This window comes from Mesitornis unicolor, unplaced genomic scaffold (assembly GCF_000695765.1).
Source record: "Mesitornis unicolor isolate BGI_N332 unplaced genomic scaffold, ASM69576v1 scaffold1453, whole genome shotgun sequence".
Taxonomy (NCBI): Eukaryota; Metazoa; Chordata; class Aves; order Mesitornithiformes; family Mesitornithidae; genus Mesitornis; species Mesitornis unicolor.
The window spans coordinates 57,953-73,763 of record NW_010172376.1 but is presented as its reverse complement, the minus strand read 5'-3'; positions in this window follow the sequence as shown (position 1 = coordinate 73,763).

The following is a 15,811-nucleotide window of genomic DNA, read 5'->3' as shown; positions in this document are numbered from 1 at the left end:
TTCATGGTAAGACACGAAAAACAAACTCAAAAGAATGATGACAAAGACATAGATGTAGAATTGCCTCTAAACTCGCACACGACAAGATAAGTTAGGCCATGTCACGGTTTAGGATTGGGCTGGCCACTAAATCCTGGACAGACGCTCTCTATTAACCCATCTCCCCTCCCCAAAGGGGAAGAGAAACAGAGAATAAGGAAGAGAGACTTTACGTGTTGGAAAATAAAATTAACAGATTTAAAGAAATCAATAATACTAATACTACAGGATAATAGTGTAATTACAAAAATAATGAAATATATACAAATATGTACAAATATATGCAAAACCAATATAAAATACTTCCCCCACCCTCCCCCCAATGACAAATACTTCACCAGAGGCTCTGCAGAGCCAGGCACTGGAAAAGTCCCAGACCGAACTCAGCAGCAGTGGGAACAGGATGCAGGAACACACAAATCAGGAGCAGTGGCAGATGAACCATCAGGGGTTTTGCTCAGACCTAGGCCTCTGCAGGATTAAGATGGATGGAAGGGTCCGAGCTGGGAGGGCTCCAAGATGGAAGAAGAGTCGAGACCCTCGTGATCTCTCAGTTTTTATACCGAGTATGACGTACGTGGGATGGAATACCTAGTTGGTCAGTTTTGGGTCCGCTTCCCCCCCATAGGTGCAGACACAGCACCCATGGTGAGAAAATTGACCTTGAGCGTATCTTCTAGCAGCACTGTTTGGGAAAAACAATGCCTTTAGTTTCAGCAAGTTCAGCCGCTTAAAAGAGGCTGAGCTGAAAAGCGAAATCACTAAATAGAAAGTTAGTTCTATTTAGCTCAAACCAGGACAGGCCATAGCATTCACAAGCTCTCATCATCACTGTAGGTATTTCCATGAGTTAAAGGTTTTCAGTTTCTTTCATCCTGTCTTGAGAAACACTAAGTAAGCAGCTGGATGGGGCCTTGATGTTGGAATATTGATCAGTCCTCAGAACTGTATTTCTCCTGTTCAAAGATCATAAATCATGGGACATTATAGTAAATATATGTATATACGCAGACACATTTCCTTTAAGTAACCCAACTGTTTTACTTATTTCAATCTGACAAACACAAGGACCTAACTGGCAAGGAGTCACTTAATAATTTTTACAACATCTTTCCAACATCAGCTTCCATGGGATTATTTACTGTCAAACTAAATCAAGAATAAATGAGAAAATTGAAATATTTATAGCATAAGAAAAATCTGGTTCAGGCTAGAAATCCCAGACTGGCATTAAATCAAGAAACGTAACAAGAGAAATTGTGTCATCATACTCTTTGTTTTCTGGATGTAACGCTATCACTTGCTCTAATTGTTATGCCACAGTTCGAACAGTCGCTTTAGATAAATAGATGGAAAACAAAGTATGTTAAATATGATCATAGTGGAAACATTACATTTTCCCCTAAAAATACTGATTGCATGTCCGTTTGTCAACAGCATGTAATTTATACAAATATATTTGTTACAGAAATAGTCAGCATCATTTTTTATTGTTTTCCCTTCAGAGAAAACAAGTCTGTAGGAAGGGACTTAGTCGCCAGATATTTTTGCCTGTCACTTTTTCTTCTCCTCTGTGAGGGAAGGAAAGATGTCTATTCCTGAGACATTCAAATGTGACGTGTGGGACATAGAGGTGCATGTATGAGATGAACAGATGGAAATGCTGTGGTTCGGAACACGTGGTTTCCACGAGGCTAGGGGAAACACATTGGGCAGCTACAACTCTGCACCAAGTTGCTGCCTGGTTGGGTTGTGCAGCATCCGCTCCCCCTTGCAAATGCTGTGGGTAATAAGATTGGAATGAAGGTGCATAGAAGTATTACTTTCATCAAACATTTCTTTTTGTATATCTGGAATATTGAAAATTTCAGTCTAAGTGTAGGCTATGAGGAGATGCCTTGAGTTAATGGCATTGCACTTAGCACACAGAGGGAAAGGGGTTTTTTTATCGTGTGTCTGAAGCGTGCAGTTCTATTGCTGTTTTCTCTTGGCAATGGAATTTAGAAGGATCAATGTTGTAGATTCATTTATTAATTAAAATGATGTGACATATATTTAATGTATTAACATAAACGTCAATATTTTGTCCATTAATTCATAGGTTAAGCTGGGTGCCTAGGCTTTAGGTTTCAAGTCCTGTACTTTCTCCAACTGCTTTTTTTTTCAGTAACAAAACACTTACAAGATAAAGTCTGTGACAAAGGAGAAAATGCACTTCTGGTGTCACCTGAGTTTTCATGAAAATATGCAACATTTCACATTTCTGCCACAATTGTCTGTTAGTTTTGCAAAAGCAAGAAAGAAGTTGGTTCAGGTGGCGAACTGAAGTCTTTCTGAGGTAAAAGTTGTCAGGCAGTGGGAATGATGTGATTTTGCTCTTAGCTAAATTCAAGCAAATCGACATTTTTACCCATAGCAAAAGGTAGCTATGTTTGCAGAAATACTAACTGTTTGACCTGGTGAAAGAAACAGTGCTTAACGACAGGGATCTGAGGCCAAATTCCACAATGGTGCTGGCAGAAGAGCTTCATTCCAGGGCTGGTATATTGGTGTAACCACCCATAGAAAGAGATCTGTTGAACACATATAGGAGGAAAGGAATAAAGATGCGAAGATAAGAGGGTATAATCCAGGGAGTGCATGCATAGCTTTTTTATTCTGCAGCCTCAGCTTTTCCTCCTACCAGCTTCCACACATCTGTATTATCATTTGAATTTGGCCTTACATACTTTTGTATGCTTTATCTGCCAGGAAATAGGCTGAGCCTGTCCCAGCCAGGCTTGCATTCTTGGCACACCATTGCTCGTGATCTCTATATTGTCTCCTGAGCACCTGATTTGAAGGCATCTAATGTGAATCTTCTCATGAATGCCAATGATATACAGCTACATTTTTCTTTTCAAACTTTTTATCCCTGAGGCTCTTTCTGCACTCAAACTATTTTCCAGATATCCATAACAAACTGAACAGCAAATACTTGTAACTACCAGAGCAGAAGCAACCAGTTTTACAGTCTCCAGCTGTATGTTGTCTCTATGCTGTTGTATTACTTACTGCTTATTGAAAATTATTGAACCATATTTTGAAGGATAAAAGTACCCTGTATTATTTAACAAAGGTTTCTGATACTGATCACTCCTATTTTTCCTTTTTCACAAAAGGACTTGGATTTTCATTTGTTTTTCACCCCTGACTGCTGTTGCTTACTTTTCCTAGGGAAACAGAAAATACTACAGCTTATTTGCAACTCAGATTGAGTACATAAAGCCTTCAGGGAGAGTTTAAATCTTGTGTTTTCAAAACATTTTCTTAAATCCTAACAGCTCATTGCATTTCAGGTGACATTGAGACTCATACGCCATGTGACATTGTAGATGCTTTTATTCCTTAAACTCTCAGCTAAGGAACCTTCGTAGCATACAAGGGGTAATGGCCTGGACTCTACTTTGGTGTCTATGATGAGGTCTCGTTCTACTCAGCTTCCCAGATAGATTCACCAGTATTGAAATAAACAAACATGAAGGCCATAACTGGCTTACTGAATAATAATGACACACTGGTGGTCCTGTGACATCTAGGGACAAGGCTTGGGTTGGGCAAGCTGACAGACAAAGAGGATTCGCTGTCCCTGCATCAGATTAACCTACTCATCTTCTTAGGATGAATCCTTCTGAGGATTCACACCTTCTTCTAACAGCCAAGTACAAGACACAACAAGATTTCCATATCTTAAAATTGATTTTGATCTTTCACGTTTTGTTTTTTTTTTAATAGAGAGCAACAATTGGAGATCTTGAACTACAGAGCTGAAACATTTCCCATCAATGCACCACAGAATGTACCCATGTGCTTTGTGTGCAGTTAGCGTCCCACTAGCATTGCTGTTGCAATGCCCCCAGAAGGTATTAGGGAGTGACACACTTTCACCAGAACATTGTGACTATATGCACTGGTTTAATGCAATTGCACAATTGTAGGCATTCACAACTGTAAGTAATGGTGTCTCAGTAGGAAAGAGGCTTTGAGAGAATTTGTTGTATTTAACCCAGACATAAAGACTGAAAGATATAAACCCCGGTGTGCTGTGTTGTTGACAAATCAGCATAAAAATGTCTTTCAACAGTAAACTGCTGAAGTCATAATGAATATAACTGTTGTAACTCAATCACAGCCCTTGTGCTTAACCAAGCCCCAGGAAAGCACAGCAAAAGTGCAGTTATCTCACACAAACCATGTAGTTTGGAGCTTATTCACTAGTATTTTGATTTTTTTTTTTTCCAGTTTATATGCAGTATGCAATGTCAGGAGTAATTCTGACAGGGTTGTCTCATGGGCAATATAAAATTTTACTTCACGTACTCACATTGCTCATGTACAAATATTCCTGGTAGTGTTTCCTTGTAACTTAGGAGATGTAGACATTAGCTTTTTATATACTTATGTGTCTATATGTATACATGTATGTGTATATATACATGGTACAAACAAAGGTATAATTTGATTCAATCATCTCAACTGTTGTCATTTTTTTTTAGACACTTAAATTTATGGTGCTATTTCTGCTCTCTGCAGTGATAAGTATGATAAATAACGACAGAAATATCTCATTGCGGTGTAGTGGAATAAAACTGGCACTGAAGTTGGTTTGGTTTGAAGAGCAGTGAAGTCTTTTCTACACATTATAAACCCTGGCTGGTCTATTGGCCTCTTACTCCGGGATACATGGTATAAGGCTATTAGTCTCTGTGGGATGTGTTAGGTTGCCCTTGCACAGCTGATAGACTATGTTTCAGGGAATGTTTTCACACCTGCAGCTTCAGTGCTGGTCTGTGCCAAGGGTTGGCTTCAGCTCAGACTCATTGACAAATCCCTTTCAGGGCAATGACACAACTAAAATGTGCTACCAGTCTAGGTTGACACTACTCAGAAGGGTAAATTCAAGTAAACTGCTTATCCCATTACCAGAACCATGGGCCCTGAATTCACAGAATCACAGATTGTTAGGAGTTGGAAGGGACCTCAAAAGCTCATCCAGTCCAACCCCTGCCAGAGCAGGATCACCCAGACCAGGTCACACAGGAACACGTCCAGGCGGGTTTTGAATGTCTGCAGAGAAGGAGACTCCACAACCTCTCTGGGCAGCCTGTTCAGTGCTCTCTCAACCTTAGAGTAAAGAAGTTTTTATGCTCAGGTTGAACCTCCTATGCTCCCTATGTCCCTTGTCCTGTTATTTTCTGTCACTGGGAAGAGCCTGGCTCCTTCCTCCTGACACTCGCCCTTTACAAATTTATAACCATGAATGAGGTCACCCCTCAGTCTCCTCTGCTCCAAGCTAAACAGACCCAGCTCCCTCAGCCGCTCCTCATAAGGGAGATGCTCCACTCCTCAATCATCTTTGTGGCTCTGCGCTGGACTCTTTCAAGCAGTTCCTGTCCTTCTTGAACTGAGGGGCCCAGAACTGGACACAATATTCCAGATGTGGTCTGACCAGGGCAGAGTAGAGGGGAAGGAGAACCTCTCTGACCTACAACCACCCCTTCTGATACACCCCAGGATGGCATTGGCCTTCTTGGCTGCAAGGGCACAGTGCTGTCTCATGGTCATCCTGCTGGCCACCAGGACCCCCAGGTCCTTTTCTGCCTGGCAGCCCCAGCCACTCATCCCCAAGCCTGTAGCGCTGCATGGGGTTATTGCAACCAAAGTGCAGGACCCGGCACTTGGCCTTGTTGAAGCTCATACAGTGGCCTCAGCCCATTGATTCAGACTATCCAGGTCCTTCTGCAGAGCCTTTCTACCCTTAGGCACATCAACACTCCCTCCCAACTTAGTGTCATTTGCAAATTTACTTATATCTCAATAATTGCATTGCTCTTTGTAACACCTTTTCAATGGTTTCTGTGTCACTTATTGTGCCTGGCTTTGTATACAAGCATGTTGTGACTCAATTGAAAACAATGTATAGTTACAAAGTCAATATATTAGTTTATAGTAATCTATAGCCTGTATCATGTGGAGGATTTTCTTTTAGAATATAATTTGTATGCAAGACTGTCTGAATTCAGGCTAGTATAAAATATTTTCCACTTAATTAAGTGAGGCACATCATTGCATGTGTCTCTTAAAATATGCAGTGAATTATTGTTTTCTGTTAGTGAGTCACCCCATTTTACCCTAGGTAATGTAAAAAGCAATTGTATCAGTTTAAGTAGTTTAGAAATATGTCATGAACATTAGTATTCATTACTGGTATTCCTGGAGGCAGCGGTGAGGATCAGCATCCATTTACGGTGAGTAAGCTCCTCATCTTTAAGATCCTGAAATGCGATATCAAGAAACATAAGGTCTCATACCCTACCACAATTGTGCTTCAGTTTTGGCTGAAGCTGTGTTTTTTGCTGTGTTCTCTGTTCCTAGCAGAAATTATTGCTTCTGATTTCAGGAAAATATGTTTTCTACATTAAATATGTAGCTGGGGTAAGCATAGGTGTCTTTGACACTGTATTTCTAGCCTGCAACTCTTTTCATAAACTAAACAGAAGCAAGTCAGAAGTAGAGTGAGGCAAAGTAGAGTATTTATTTATCTTATGCTGTTTGATAGAAAGAAAAATGTCAGCCACAAAAGCTTCCTGGAGCACAATGGATAACCTTAAAAAAAGATTTGCAGCAGTGATAGTAGCATTTAGCAATGACTGCCATGTTTCCAGCAACTGAGGGAAGACAAAACTAATTCAAGCTTAGAAGTTTCTGTAGGCAATATGTACAGTGGTTCGCCAAAAGATTATGTGCTATTGACCTGCTATCTCTTTGTATTTGCAGATACACAAATCCTGGAGGCATGCTGGAAGAATTAACCTCATCTGCAATTTTTCATTTCACTTCCCTCTTTGTCTGCAGCTTAAGTCTTTCATTATATAATATGCAGTATGTATGAAGATAGAAAAAGCAGCATTTACTACATATGTTACTAGACTTGAGAATAGGTTGAGTCCTTGTCCCAGCTGTGTAACCCAGCCACAGCCTAACTCCAGATGAAGTTAAGTTCTGGGTATTCCCCAGCCTTCCAAAGAAAGTTTTCACTGAAAGGAGAGCTGGGAGCTTGGACCGACCATGCTCCAGTCATTGTCCTTTCTGGACGTCACCTTCCCCACGATGGCAGGAACAAGATCTAACGCTACCTTAATTCCAATACAAAGCTTAGGTCATATAAGCTTTTTTCTCTCTTATCAGGACAGAGGAGATAAACTTCTCACTTTTTACTTTCATTCCTTTCCATATCTCTGTACCAGCACTAGGAGTATCACCTGTCATCAAAATGTTCATTGAGGAAAACTAGGACCAATCACGATTATCAAACATTTAAAAAATGTTGTATGTGTCAAAGCAGTATTCTTTATCAGAACTGCCTAAAGTAGAAATTGTCATCTCAAATCTACTAATCAGAATACTTATTTAAAGACATGGGAGAAAGATGTTAACATATGCTACAACATGGCAGTGACTTTAACTGTTGTTCTGGTTTTGCAGCATTAGCTTCATATACGGGCTTGGGTTAAGACTTCAATACTCCTGAGTCATTCCAGTCAGTCATCGTGCTGTAGTTGTAGGACTTTCCAGCTCTTTGTCAAGTAACTGACAGGACTGGAAGGACCAAATGCAAGAGCTAAAATTCTACAGCTAAGATAGTGCTGGTCTCACTTAATCTCTACATATCTGGGAATGGAAATTCTGTCTGAAATCTGCATGAATCCTCTAAGTTTTGACGAGCCTAGTCTCAGAGATTTCTGTGAATTGCAGAAGAGAATGTTTTACATGTGAATTCAAGTTAAAAAGTTTTCATCGTACAGATAATTTGCAACAAATAGAAGATTCTCTACTAATCACACATTACAGTCTACAGTATTTAGTGAGCAAATATATAGAGAGAAAAGGTCTAATCAAAAGGCTTGAAGGTTTGGCTGGAGTGCAAGTGTGGTCAATTTTCAATTCAATACATTATGAAATACATTTTCTGACGAGATCTGAAAGTGTTAAATTTACCAAACCTGACAGTATCACCTGTAAACTAACTATCACATTTCTTTTGACATGTTCACAAATAGTAAAGCTAAATATCTAGATGGTAACCAAATACTGAGACTGAAGAGCATATGTTATTCTTCACAGATGAAAAGTTTAATACCTAGTTCATATCTATGAGTAAAAGCTTAAGAACTCTAGAAAACAGCCTTCCAAATGTTATCAGTGTAATAATGATAAAAAATTGATTCTATTCCAACTGAAGTTGGTAGCAAAATTCCCATTTCTTCAGTAAAATAAGATGAAAATTAGAGTGTCATCAAAAGATATTGTGCATGTTTCTTCAAGGATAGGGATGTTAATAAAGAAACTGCTGATAAACTTTTACAATAGTATCTTGAAGACTTCACCTCTTTCAAGATCTCATGCAGCAGTTGTTGAAATATGAGCCTTATATCACAGGAACACTTTAATTTGTGCCACTGAAAAGTCTGCTATTCAATGTTTTCATTTTAATCTTTTGCTTGCTTTATATTTAATATCCCAGATTTTTTTATTAAAATCCATATTAAAGGCATTGTGATATCTTTATGATGCTCTCCTTTCAAACAAAATAATATCCTTAGTAACAAAGCTCACACTTCTGCATTTCTGAATACATCTATGCCTCCAGCTGGTGGCCATGGAGGGAATCACAGTGCACTGAGGGACCGATGTCAGTCTCAGGTCATCTTGCTTGGTACCTTCCACCCCTCCCAGGGTCCAACTGCTGTGTTTCTCAGAAGCATAATTACAAGCCTCTGTCCTTCTCAGCAAGAGAGACCCAACTGATGCCTTTACTTGGCACCCATTCATCGAGCTAATGGCCAAGGGGATTTCCCTGCAATGGCCCACAAATCTCATTTGATCAGTATGCAGCTTTCTTGGCTTGTTGATGTATTATATATTTACCGGCATAGAATCTCATTTGCGGTTTATTGCTCTAACATCTGAAATGATCTCTCTCATTCTCATTTCACTGTTGCTCATTGTTTGCTATTCCTCCCAGTTACAGCCAGCCAGCTATCTAATGCTGGGCTCCCTAACTCAGCACAGACGTCAGTCGCTCATCATCACAACACACGGCAAACAGCTTCTCCTACTTAAAAAAAGTAGTTATAGCCAGTTTATTAAGGAACTATACATTTTCATGTCCTCTATTCTGGAGGAGAACAGGGAGGAATGATCTGCTTTGCACGCAAAGTGTATCAGGCACAAGGTATGAAAAAAAGTTGGACTCAATGATCTTAAAGGTTGGATTCAGTGATCTCAAAGGTCTTTTCCAACCAAATGATTCTATGATTCTATGAAAGTAGGACATAATGTGCTGTGAGGGGTATTGAGTGGGTATTAAACACAACAGTTGAATTATGTGGTGCAGCAGAAGTACCCTGTCTGTTTCTTGGACTCTCTTACAGAACAATGTCATCTTGGGACTCACTTTTAGGAAAAAAATGCAGTGAGAGGTTTTCTCAGCTCAACTACAAAGTCCCGCTGTGAAGCTTTTAAGGCTTCCTAGTCTTTGGGGAGATGTGTTCAAGTCCTTTTTTCTCTTTTGTTGAAAATGTGGTAATGAACTGCCTCTAATCTTCTCTTGACTTGGACAAGTGTTACACTTTCCATCTCCCAGGAAGGGTAAGTGGGTAACCTTAAAGATACTCCAGCAGTATGAGGGCAGGGAGTTTATAAGAGCTTTCAACAGGCTTTCCTGAAGAACTGCAGTGGGACAGTATATCCACACTGATTTCTTTCAGGTTACAAATGACAACTAAACTCACCTGAAATAGTGTCAGCCAGTTGTAGAGGCAGCAAAACACTGACTAGCACCAGTTTTGGTCCTTTGAACTTTTTTTTATAAATATGCTTGAAGAAAACCTACTCTGGAAAAAGAAATGCTTGATTTACTGACATTGCACTTCCTAGCTGCTGTTAAGGACAATGGGCATCTTGTATGGATCTTACAGCAGGACACAGCACAGTGGCTATCCTCTAAAAATCAAGGCCCAAACCAAAGGGGATCTCCCCTGATCGGTCTGCAACTTTACCTTGGCAGCATATACCTAGGTGCTGTGGCAGCTGTGTGGCATGAGAAAAGCAGGTGTGAACCAAAGACCTAATGCAGTCTGGGTTTTGTGGATACCAGTCTTGGGGTGAGCACCCATGGAGTTTCCCAGTGGCCAATGCAATGTGGTTGCTCATCAGCCACAGACAACCTGCCAGCCCATCAGACATTCTCAAAGTGTCAGTGGAGTTCAGTTTTGAAGAGCTGAAGAAAAGCTCTTTTGAACCAGGGACCTGGAGTAATGTCTTCAGAAGTGGACCTTCAGAAGAAGGACTGCCTGCTACTCCTGTCTCAGGAATTCATGAATCAGAGTCAATATTTGTAAACAAAATAAAAAGTAAAACCAAGGCTAATACTAGGCAAGAACATGGAAATCCGCCAAATTATTAACAACTGGTCTTCGGCCTGGCAGAAAGTATTTACAGCACCGTGAATGTAAATTATTAACTTCAGATTTCTCCAGAGAGCTGTCAGGAAATATTTAGGTTTTGTAATAGCCATACATTGCTGTGCAGCAATAAATAAGGAGACTAAGACTAGTTCTATGCTGACCCAGATGGACACAAATTCTTAGAAGTTAGATGAATACAAGTCCTTACAGGTTAGATGAATTTAAACCAGCTGGCAATGACACTAAGTTGAATACTAAATAATATAAATAGGAACAAGGCAGAACTGTAATGCCAGGGTGACTTTAAGATTAGCTGAACCATACACGGCTATTATTTTTCCTAAAATGAAGTCTCTAATCATTTTATTTGCATGCATGTGTGCACGCATGTGTGTCAGGAAGGAAAGTTAATTTCAGGGCTTATTGTTTAACAAGTAAATGATTCAGTGTGAAATGATGATCCTTACCATTCCCTTCCTCCTTGGTGATGCTGTTTCTGTTTATTACTATCAATTAGAATCTCTTTGATAATGAGAAAAAGAAGAAAATAATCAGTTGGTTTCTAGATGAAATTGGACTTAATTCAACATAACCTATGTATTTTAAGATAGAGGATATATCCAAGTAGAATAATGAGTGCAGGAAACAGATTGTATTAATGTCTAGACAGTGTTCAAGATGATGTGGAAGTTGAAACAAGCATACAAATTATTTATTTCTTCTTCTTGAACAATAGATCTAGATGCTGGTAGAATCCAGAAGAAAAAGAGGAGAAAGTCCTTTAAACAAAAGCCAAGGAGAAAAGTGCTGGAGTTTCCAATGGCTTCACCATATCAAGTCCCTTTTCTACAGAAGGTTTCTGTGTGCTACAAGAGAGAGGAGTGGAGAGCTCTTGGGCTGACTCAAACAATAATGAGATTATTAACCAAGGTAAAGCCAGGTCATCTGAAGGTTTGTCACTAAAGCACTCTTTTGTCCCCTACCAGTGCCCTGACATTGGCTGTCTTCTTGTGATATTCCCTTATATATGTATTTCCCTAATATTTTTGTCTCGGCCCCAGGTGTGCGCAATGTGGCTCCAGCCCTGCCCAGCTGGGCTGGGCCAGCCTGGCCCCAACTTAAGATCAAGCCCCACTGCAGGTCCAGCCCTAAAGAGAGAGCTGGGAACTCTTCAGAACCATCAGAAGAGACCTGCAGTGGAGAAAGGAGGAAGATGTAAGGAGAACAACTTTGCAAACACCGAGGTCAGTGAAGGAAGAAAGGAGAAGGTGGAGGAGAAGGTGCATGAAGCTGAGGTTCCCCCTGCAACCAATGACAAAACCGCAGATCAACCCGCCTGCAGCCCGTGGAGGTTCACAGGTGGAACAGATCCATGTGGTGGCTGTCCCTGAAGAAGCTGTGACTCTGGGCAGTGTATGCTGGAGCAGTTTGTGTGTGAGAGAACTGTGACCATGGGCAAACCCAGATTGGAGCTTTGTGGGCTTGGGCTGAAGCAGTTCATGTGTGAGAGAGCTGCAGCTGTGGGCAGACCTATATTTGGACTTTTATGGAGGACTTTTCTCCTGTGGGAAGGGCACCACGTGGAAGCAAAGGGTCAGTGGGAGGAGTCGTCCCTACCCCTGAAGAGAAAGGAGTGGCAGAGACCGCATGGGATGAACTGACTGCGCCACTGAGCAAAGGCGGGGGAGATGAAGAAACCAGGAACAAAGCTGAGCCTGGGAAGAAGGGAGGGGTGGGGGGAAGGTGTTTGACTTTATGATCTGGTTTTATCTCTCCCTGTTCTACTCTGATGTTATTGGTAACAAATTAAAACTGTTCTGTTTTTTCTCCCTATGATGAGTCTGTCTTTTCCCGTGACCGTTAAGTGGTGAGAAGAAGCCCTCCCAGTCCTTATTTTGTCTAGCCCCATTCTGTGGGCATCGTGGTGCTCAGTTACCCCCTGGGCTTAAACTCCAACACATTTCTGGGCAGCTACTGGGCTTTGATCCTTTGGCAATGCTGCTATGAATGCAAAAGCTAAGAGATGGCAGCAGACTCCAGTGTCAACCTGAGTGACATTGGATGTCCAGTGGCATGATGCGTCATGGATGATGCCTGCCCGAGGGTTGTAGTCTACACATCAGCTAAGCCAGAGAGGAGGAAGGGCAAGGGGTTGGAAATTCGGTGTCCAGGAGTCTGAACTGGGTGAACAGAAGGTCTGCTATTCTCAGTTAAGGCTCTGAAGATAAATGATTTCTTAGTGATAAATAAATGTAAATAGCCATGTCTTTCTTTAACAGCTTGCCACACACCAGACATTAAGAACTGTTTTGAATTTTAGAAATTATCACTTTTCAAAGCATAGTTCAACTTACTAACTTTCTATTTAAATTGGTAATTTGAAAAGAAAACTTGATTCTAAGTTGTGTATTTGAATATATACAGAGAAACACATGTTAACATGATCTAAATATAAGCACAAGGTTAGAGGTTCTTCATATTTCACAGAACCATTTGGTACATTTAAAACAGGACTAATCTGTTTTCCCTTTTCCTACAATTAAATGTATTTTTCTTTTTATTAAGAATTCCATAGAGACAACTAAGTTCCTTCAATGTAATTTCAAAGTCGGTTCGTGCAACATATACCAATTTTGTCATGTTGCTTGAAAATTATGATGTAATTCTAGGCCTAAGACTGATTTTCGTTTGTTTATTAATGATTATCTTCTGCAATCCATCCTGTTAACTACGACTCATATAAGAGCTGTTTGCTGATTCAGAAGACAAACCTTATCAAGTGTCACCAAGCAGGTAAAATAAAGAGATAGAAACATTAATCCATTTTATTACATTAATTACTACTGGACTCCTGCTTTGCCCATGGCAAATGATTTGTTAGAAATTGATACTATTTCTTGATAACTATACTGCACTCCGAACAAGTCACGCATGCAAGTATCAATACATTTGTATCTGCTGGATATGCAGTAGAAAAATTATATGGATTCAGGATATGTTAGAAAAGCAAAATGTTAGCTTGAATAGTAATCACTATTTATGAATGTTTTCTCGTCCCGGATACTCTAAAGAGACTTGAACTTGAACTTACTATTCTGGAGGTGTTTTTGGGTTTTGACTGGTAAACAGGGTTGTATAATCCAGTGGTTTAAGCAGGAGTAGCTTTGAGCTTTATGAAGAAATGCTCATTTGCACCAGCTAGGAATCAGAACCAAAGATATTTGGAAGAAAAATCGTTTAAATTTATCTGTTGTAAGATAAGAGTAATTGTTTTACTTAGGTTTCCTAATACATAGAATGTTTTTAGGATGTACTTGCTTATGTATGCACTTATATAAAATATATCAATTCTAAAATTCTAAACCATGAAGGTCCATGAAAACTATTTGCATCAAATCTGGCTGTGACTGGCTATAAATATTTAGCAAGAGACTTTCACTAGCATTGCAGGTTTTTTCCAGAGGCAGAACTTCCTTCTCATTTCTGCTTTGTTTTCTTGTCTATTAGACAGTACATTGAAAGCTAATAGGACCTTAACCTGTTTTCTTGTAGCATCAGTGCTCTGAGAAGCCTCTTTTATACCCCTCTATTCAGCACTTTCATTTAGACTCTCTTTATGCACCAAAATATGTTGTTGGAATCACAGAGAATAATCAAGGGGAAATTGCACAATGCCAAATGATCTGTTATAATACAAAAAAGAAATAGTAGTGAATTAAACACACTGCTATCTTTCTCAAGGCCATTTTGAGAAGCACTTATTTTGCAAAACACTTATGCAAATGTTTTTGCTGATTAAGTACCCCAAAATATAACCAGGTGCCGGAGAACTATGCACATTCCTCCACATAACTTCATCCCTAGCATCTGTGTAAGCGGCACAAATTAACAAGAGAAATTACCATAATGAAAAATCCTGATTTTTTATATTATTGTTGTGTCAATTACAGAAAGGTGGTAAAAATTCACTTGCGTGATTAGCTGTTAGTAATACACTTTTAATTCTTCTGTTCCGTATTTTCAAAGCATTTCTGTGTACTTAAACAGTTGCTGTACATACATGGCTGTATTTTTGTAGCAGCAGAATAAGTGAAATGTTCAAGGCCAAATTTTCTTCCAAGATTTACATGGCTGATCTCAGCTGCACAGTTATGTTTTTAGAGAGGAACAGGTTTTGCTGCTGATGTGACTCACAAATTTCAGTGGATAATGCTGGGATTGTGTCTGCTTGTTTCTCAGGATTATACTCATCCAAGGATAATGGAGTACTGCGGTCAAAATCCTCTATGTGGATCTAAGACCAGACTTCAGTTTTTAGCTGCTAAAGAACAGAGTAAGAATGTAGTCTATTATTAATTAATTCTTAAGGACTGATGTCAACAGTTTCTCAAGTTTATCTTGTTTGCTGTACGGCTTTTAGGTGACTACATGATCCCTCTCTCTTTCTTTTGATTCATGTTCAGGAGCACAGATTTCAGGGCCACTGCTCAGCTCTTCTTACAGCTCCTCCTCACCGGCTGCTCTCAGACCTTATTCCCAAAAATAGCTGAACATACCTATACTGCTACAATAGAGACTTGTATCATCTCTGAAAAAACATTCACAACCTGGTCAAGAACACATAACTTGCCAAGGAAAACCCTAAGTACTGATGTCTGCACACAGGTGAGATTTGCATTTCAGTCTTCAACTGTATGGAGAAGCATTTTCTGTAGTATAAACTAACCTATAGTAGTAGAGTAGTAGCAACAACTGAAAATGCTCCAAAATCTTCTCCTAAACGTTTAAATGATCCAACCTGCACATAATAATCTTCATGTAGTTCTTCAAGCCTTCACAACCATATCTAGTTCTATTGCACCTTATAACAAGAAGCAATCTTAGCCTTTTGAAAATTATAAAGAAAGGACATACTTTTTCTAGTTTCATACCTGCATCAAACTGTTTGTTGTAAACTGTTCCACGTGTTGTTTTCGCAGACTTTAAGAACATCAAAATCAGTCTCTCAATAATAAAGGAGATACTTCCTTATCCCCTTATCATTTTCTTATCCCTTACCAAAAGTGAGTTTTGCTTTTTGTAGTAACTAGTAAAGCGTGTGATTTCCCCAGACTTCTAAGAAAGGTTGTTCTTTGTTTTAAGCCGCAACAACAGCAAATACTTTTAGGACATTAAAAAATATTCTGTCACAATAAATCTTTGAGTGTATTTCTTAATAAGGAATCACATTTACATTTTCCACATCAATAAAAATAGTACAAGTC